The sequence below is a fragment of the Panicum virgatum genome, chromosome 1N (assembly GCF_016808335.1).
Source record: "Panicum virgatum strain AP13 chromosome 1N, P.virgatum_v5, whole genome shotgun sequence".
NCBI classification, from domain to species: Eukaryota; Viridiplantae; Streptophyta; class Magnoliopsida; order Poales; family Poaceae; genus Panicum; species Panicum virgatum.
Window position 1 is genome coordinate 56,925,475 of NC_053145.1, and position 6,000 is coordinate 56,931,474.

The following is a 6,000-nucleotide window of genomic DNA, read 5'->3' on the forward strand; positions in this document are numbered from 1 at the left end:
CCTCTTCACCAAGTCTTCTCTTGGGTGGCTTTGGCATAGAAGAATTGCTCATATTGGCATAAGCAACCTCAAGAAAGCCCACAAGAGAGGGATGATCACCGGCTTGAAGAACGTCACCTTTGACAAGAACAAGCTATGTAAAGCATGTCAAGCCGGGAAGCAAGTTGCAACACATCATCCCATCAAGACGATGTTGTCTACCTCCAAGCCGCTCGAGCTACTACACATGGATCTCTTTGGTCCAACTACATACAAGAGCATTGGTGGTAACCTCTATTGCCTAGTAATCGTTGATGATTTTTCACGTTACACTTGGGTTATGTTTCTAGGCGATAAGGGTGAAACTCCGGAACTCTTCAAGACATTTGCAAGAAGAGCTCAAAGGGAGTACAACTCCCCAATTGTGAAGATCCGGAGTGACAACGGCACCGAGTTCAAGAACATGAAGATTGAAGAATGGTGCGATGAAGAGGGCATCAAGCATGAGTTTTCCGCCACCTACACGCCTCAACAAAATGGAGTGGTGGAAAGAAAGAACAAGACTCTCATCACCCTAGCTAGAGCAATGTTGGATGATTATGGCACGTCCGAGAAATTTTGGGCGGAAGCAATCAACACGGCGTGTCATGCATCCAACCGAGTGTATCATCACCGACTCCTCAAGAAAACTCCATATGAGCTCATCACCGGGAAGAAACCAAATATATCATACTTTCGAGTCTTTGGTTCCAAATGCTTCATCTACAAGAAGAAAAGGCTCGGTAAGTTTGAAAGTAGATGTGATGAAGGTTTCTTTCTTGGTTATGCATCAAACTCCAAAGCATATAGAGTATTCAATCAAACCTCCGGGTTAGTTGAAGAAACATGTGATGTGGAGTTTGATGAATCTAATGGCTCCCAAGAGGAGGTTGTTGGCTAGGAAAATGTAGGTGATGAGGAGATTGATGAAGCTTTGAAGAAGATGTCCATTGGGGATATCAAGCCGGAAGAGGTGCATGAAGACAATGATCAAGGGGGAGGATCTTCCTCATCTACACCAAGCACCTCCATGGCGCCCCAAATGGATGAAGATCAAGAAAAAGATGATACACAACCTCAAGAAGATGTGCCAACGCCAACACCCCAAGTCCAAGAACAAGAAGAGCAAAATGTTCCACCACAAGCACAAGTCACCCATGATCCACCCCAACAAGCATCCACGCAAGTACCGCTAGTGAAGCATGGTCGCATCTCCAAGGATCATCCAATTGGTCAAATCATTGGTAGTCCATCAAAGGGAGTAAGAACTCGCTCTAAACATGTTTCATTTTGCGAATATCACTCGTTTGTTTCTTGTATTGAACCCACTAGCATAGAGGAAGCGCTTGAGGACTCGGATTGGGTGATGGCCATGCAAGAAGAATTGAACAACTTCACCCGCAATGAAGTTTGGGTCCTCGAAGCTCCTCCAAAAGACAAGAACATCATCGACACCAAGTGGGTCTTCCGGAACAAGCAAGATGAACATGGGGTGGTGGTACGCAACAAAGCAAGACTTGTGGCAAAAGGGTTTTCTCAAGTCGAAGGTTTGGATTTTGGTGAAACTTTTGCTCCGGTCGCAAGACTTGAAGCTATCCGTATCCTTCTTGCTTACTCTTCACATCATAACATTAAGTTGTATCAAATGGATGTGAAAAGTGCATTCTTAAATGGCGTTATTAACGAACTTGTTTATGTTGAGCAACCTCCCGGGTTTGAAGATCCGAGGAATTCTAACCATGTTTATAGGTTGCACAAGGCACTCTATGGGCTCAAACAAGCTCCAAGGGCTTGGTATGAGAGGCTTCGTGACTTCCTAATCATGCAAGGCTTCAAGATCGGGAGGGTGGACACCACGTTGTTCACAAAAGACGTCAACGGGGATCTTTTCATTTGTCAAATTTATGTTGACGATATTATCTTTGGCTCAACTAATGATTTACTAAGCCATGAGTTTGCTACCATGATGTCTAGGGAATTCGAGATGTCCATGATTGGCGAATTGACCTTCTTCCTTGGTTTTCAAGTCAAACAAATGAAGGAAGGGACATTCATCCATCAAGAAAAGTATACTAAAGATATCTTGAAGAAGTTCAAGATGGATGAGTGCAAGCCAATCAAGACACCCATGGCAACCAATGGGCATCTCGACTTGGATGTGGACGGTAAACCGGTTGATCAATCCCTCTATCATTCTATGATAGGGTCTTTGCTTTACCTTACCGCATCTAGGCCCGATATAATGTTTAGTGTGTGCTTGTGTGCCCGCTTTCAAGCTAACCCAAAGGAGTCACACCTTTCGGCTGTGAATAGGATCCTTCGGTATCTCAAGCACGCTCCTAGCATAGGCTTGTGGTACCCCAAAGGCGCTAGTTTAGATCTCTTGGGATACTCGGATTCGGATTTTGCCGGAAGCTGTGTGGATCGCAAGAGTACCTCCGGGGGTTGCCACTTGCTTGGGCGTTCTCTAGTTTCTTGGTCAAGTAAGAAGCAAAATTCCGTGGCTTTGTCCACCGCGGAAGCGGAATATATAGCGGCCGGTGCATGTTGTGCCCAAATCCTATATATGAAGCAAACCCTTTTGGACTTTGGTGTGAAACTAGATAGGATCCCACTCCTTTGTGACAATGAAAGTGCCGTAAAAATTGCCAAGAATCCGGTTCAACACTCTTGCACAAAGCACATTGATATTCGCCATCACTTCTTGCGTGATCACGAAGCCAAGGGGGACATTTCCCTTCAAGGTGTGAGATCCGAGGAGCAATTGGCGGATATATTCACAAAACCTTTAGACGAGAGTACCTTTGTTAGGCTAAGGAATGAGCTTAATGTGTTAGATGCGGCAAACGTCATGTAAGTTGCCATGTCATATAGAAAAATGCATACATATAGGACACTTGTCTAACCATGGTAAGATAGTGATGAGCAAGGGTTTAGCTAGAGGTGGTGGTCCACTTGTTTTCCTCTAGGCTTGTAGAAAGGCTCATCATGAAGAAGCTTCCCGTGGGTTCAAACTTGACAAGTAGATCTTAATTTCTTGTTATGCATTTCTTGTCATATAGATGTGCACTTCATGTTTACTATACTTTCGCATGTGGTTGTAGCTTGCATTATCATTGCATGCGTAAGGATCACAAAGGAGATCACTTGATGAAAATGAGACTTGTTTTCATATACAAGATCTTAATTCATGAAAAGTGAAAAGAGCAAAGTGTTAGGTGCGTTATTGACTAGTGAGCAATGTCATGATGAGTTTGAAGCTTTCTATCTTCAATATTCCTATGACATGGCTCATACATTTTATTTGGCGTTTTGTCTCTCTTGCGGCTTTTCCTTGTGTTTAAAAAGAAATTTATTTAAGCAAGTGTGCTATCCTATCTATTTTGAGGGGTAAAGTCGCCTATGCAAGTCCATTAACTTGAGTTTATTTGAATCTTATAAGTTTATTGGACTCAGCATAGAAGAGTGAGTTGAGTGTGGGGTTTTTGGCTTCACCGGTTAAACCGACGTTCAAAGGATCTATACCCATCGGATTAACCGGCGTTACTAAAGTTTGGCTCAGCTCAGTCAAGTTTCAGGCGTTCAACCGGCGTATACAAAAGTCAGAGCATCGGATCAACCGGTGATAGTAAATGCAAATCAGACCTAGCAATCAACCGGTGTTTTGATCAATCAACCGACGAGGACACTTTTGGCATCATCGGTTCAACCGGCGTTCAAAAACAGATCTGCAGAAGTCTCGGGTGAACTACACCGACGCAATCAACCGGCATTCAAACCCTACGCGTCGGATCAACCGGTGTTAAAGAAAAACGCGGGCCCACCTGTCATATATGTGTCTTGCCCGCGGACATCTTCCTCTCTGTTTCGCCCGACTCCAGCCGCCGCCGACCTCGTTCTCGCGCCGCCTCTCGCCTCCGCGCCGCCACCACTCGCCGCCGCTCGCCTGCACGTCGAGCCGCTGCCGCCGCGCCCTCGCGCTCGCCCAGCGCCGCCCGTGCGCGCCTGCGCCGCCCGCGCAAACGCTCTGCGCCGCCGCCTGCGCGCGTAGCCGCCGCCGCCGCCGCACCACGCCCTCACCGCCGCACGTGCCTCCATCGCCAAGCGCCGCCGTGCTCCACGCCGCAGCCCCACGACGCAGCCGCAGCCCCACGCCGCAGCCGCACCCGCAGCATCTTCTCGCCAGACGCTCGCCAGGTGCTCGACGATTTGCCTGAGCTGCCTCTTTCGCGCCGCGTTCGTGTTTCGCACACCGTCAGTCGAGATGGGTCGCGAGAAGAGGAAGGGGAAGGAAGTTGTGGTCGAGAAGCCCGCTCGCAAGCGGACTCGTGCAGATAAGGAGGCCGAGAGGGCCGAGATGGTGGCCAAGGCCGCCGAGGAGCAGGCATCAGGCCGTGCTCGTCCGTTCCAGATCAGGGAGGACCCCAGAGGCAGAGGCAGAGGCAGAGGCAGGGGCATGGGTAGAGTGAGAGGTGCCAGGGCCACCAGAGCCGCGACAGCAGCAGCAGCAGAGTCAGATCAGTCAGATACAGCTGCAGATTCTGACTCAGAGGCAGCACAGTCAGAGGGGCAGAGTTCTCCACAGCAGTCGTCTGAGAGAGGTTCCCCGGCAGCGACAGAGCGTCGCACTGGACCGAGGACTCGGGGAGGACACCAGCCACAGGAGCCCCGCAGGTCAGCAGCAGCAGCTCGCAGAGCCGAGGCCCTAGAGGCCGAGCGCGCAGTGTTCCGTATGGACACTATTGTGCGTCTGGAGCCAGGTGTGATGCTCCAGAACTTGACCCGAGCCAATGCGGCCAAGGTCAAGAGGCTCAGGTGGAGTGTTGACGAGGAGGTCTGGTTCCCAGTGACCCGAGACAGCAGAGTCGACAGGAGGTTCTGGACTTTGCTACAGGCCAGCTTCTACGAGACTTTCCAGCGGAGGGGCCACCGGATCTTTCAGCACAGGGTTCTTGACTGGGTCTCACTGAGGACAGCCGCAGGGGGAGCAGATGTGAGAGCACACTTTGCTCACTTCAGAGGTCTGCCCAGACTGCTAGAGATGGAGCAGAACCGTTATATCGAGGACTGGGTCAGAGTGTTCTACGCTACAGCTTGGATAGCCCCCGAGCGCAGAGCCGTGCACTTCATGTTTGGAGGGCAGGACTTTGGTTTGTCGAGGGCGACCATTGCTGGTATTCTTGGAGTTGACCTGGTCGACGTCTCGCTGCACGAGAGGGTTTACGGGGACTCAGATCCACCCCGCAGGGCGATGGTTGGCGGGATTGCTCCTTCTCACGAGGCGATCACTCAGTGCTTCCGCCAGCCGTTCCCAGCCTCTTACACCAGAGTGCCGAGCTTGCTGACCCCAGAGGCTTACGCTGTTCACATGGCACTCCGGAGGACTCTGTTACCGAGGAGTGGCTACCCAGAGGGGTTCACAGGTTTGCAGCAGCTCTTGCTCCTACACATCCTCACTCACGAGCCATTTGATATAGTTGACTTTATTTTGGCTGAGATCGAGGATGTGATCACTGATGGGATGGGTGTGGTGCGACAGTTTCCCTATGCGCACTGGATCAGTTACATATGCTCTATGATAGTGCCAGCAGAGTCACCCATCAGTGCCCCTTACCGTCACGACGAGGCTCCCAGGTTCCCTGTCTACCGACCCACAGCTCCACAGGACAGGAGGAGGGGCAGACACGCAGATAGAGCAGCGATGGCTCGACTGTCACCGGAGGTTCAGGCACGAGTGGCAGAGGAGGATGAGGCACTCCTAGCAGCAGAGGCACAGCTTCCCGGGGGAGATGATGAGATTCACTGGTCTGAGCTTGAGTCAGACTCCTCCGACGACGTTGAGTACTTTCCTTCAGCTGCCCCAGCCAGTCACGATCACGAGGCAGGAGGTTCAGGAGAGCCAGCTCCTCCGACTTCAGCAGCTGCTACAGTCTCTGAGTCTCAGGTGACTCAGCCGTCCGAGCTCACTTCACTACTACAGCA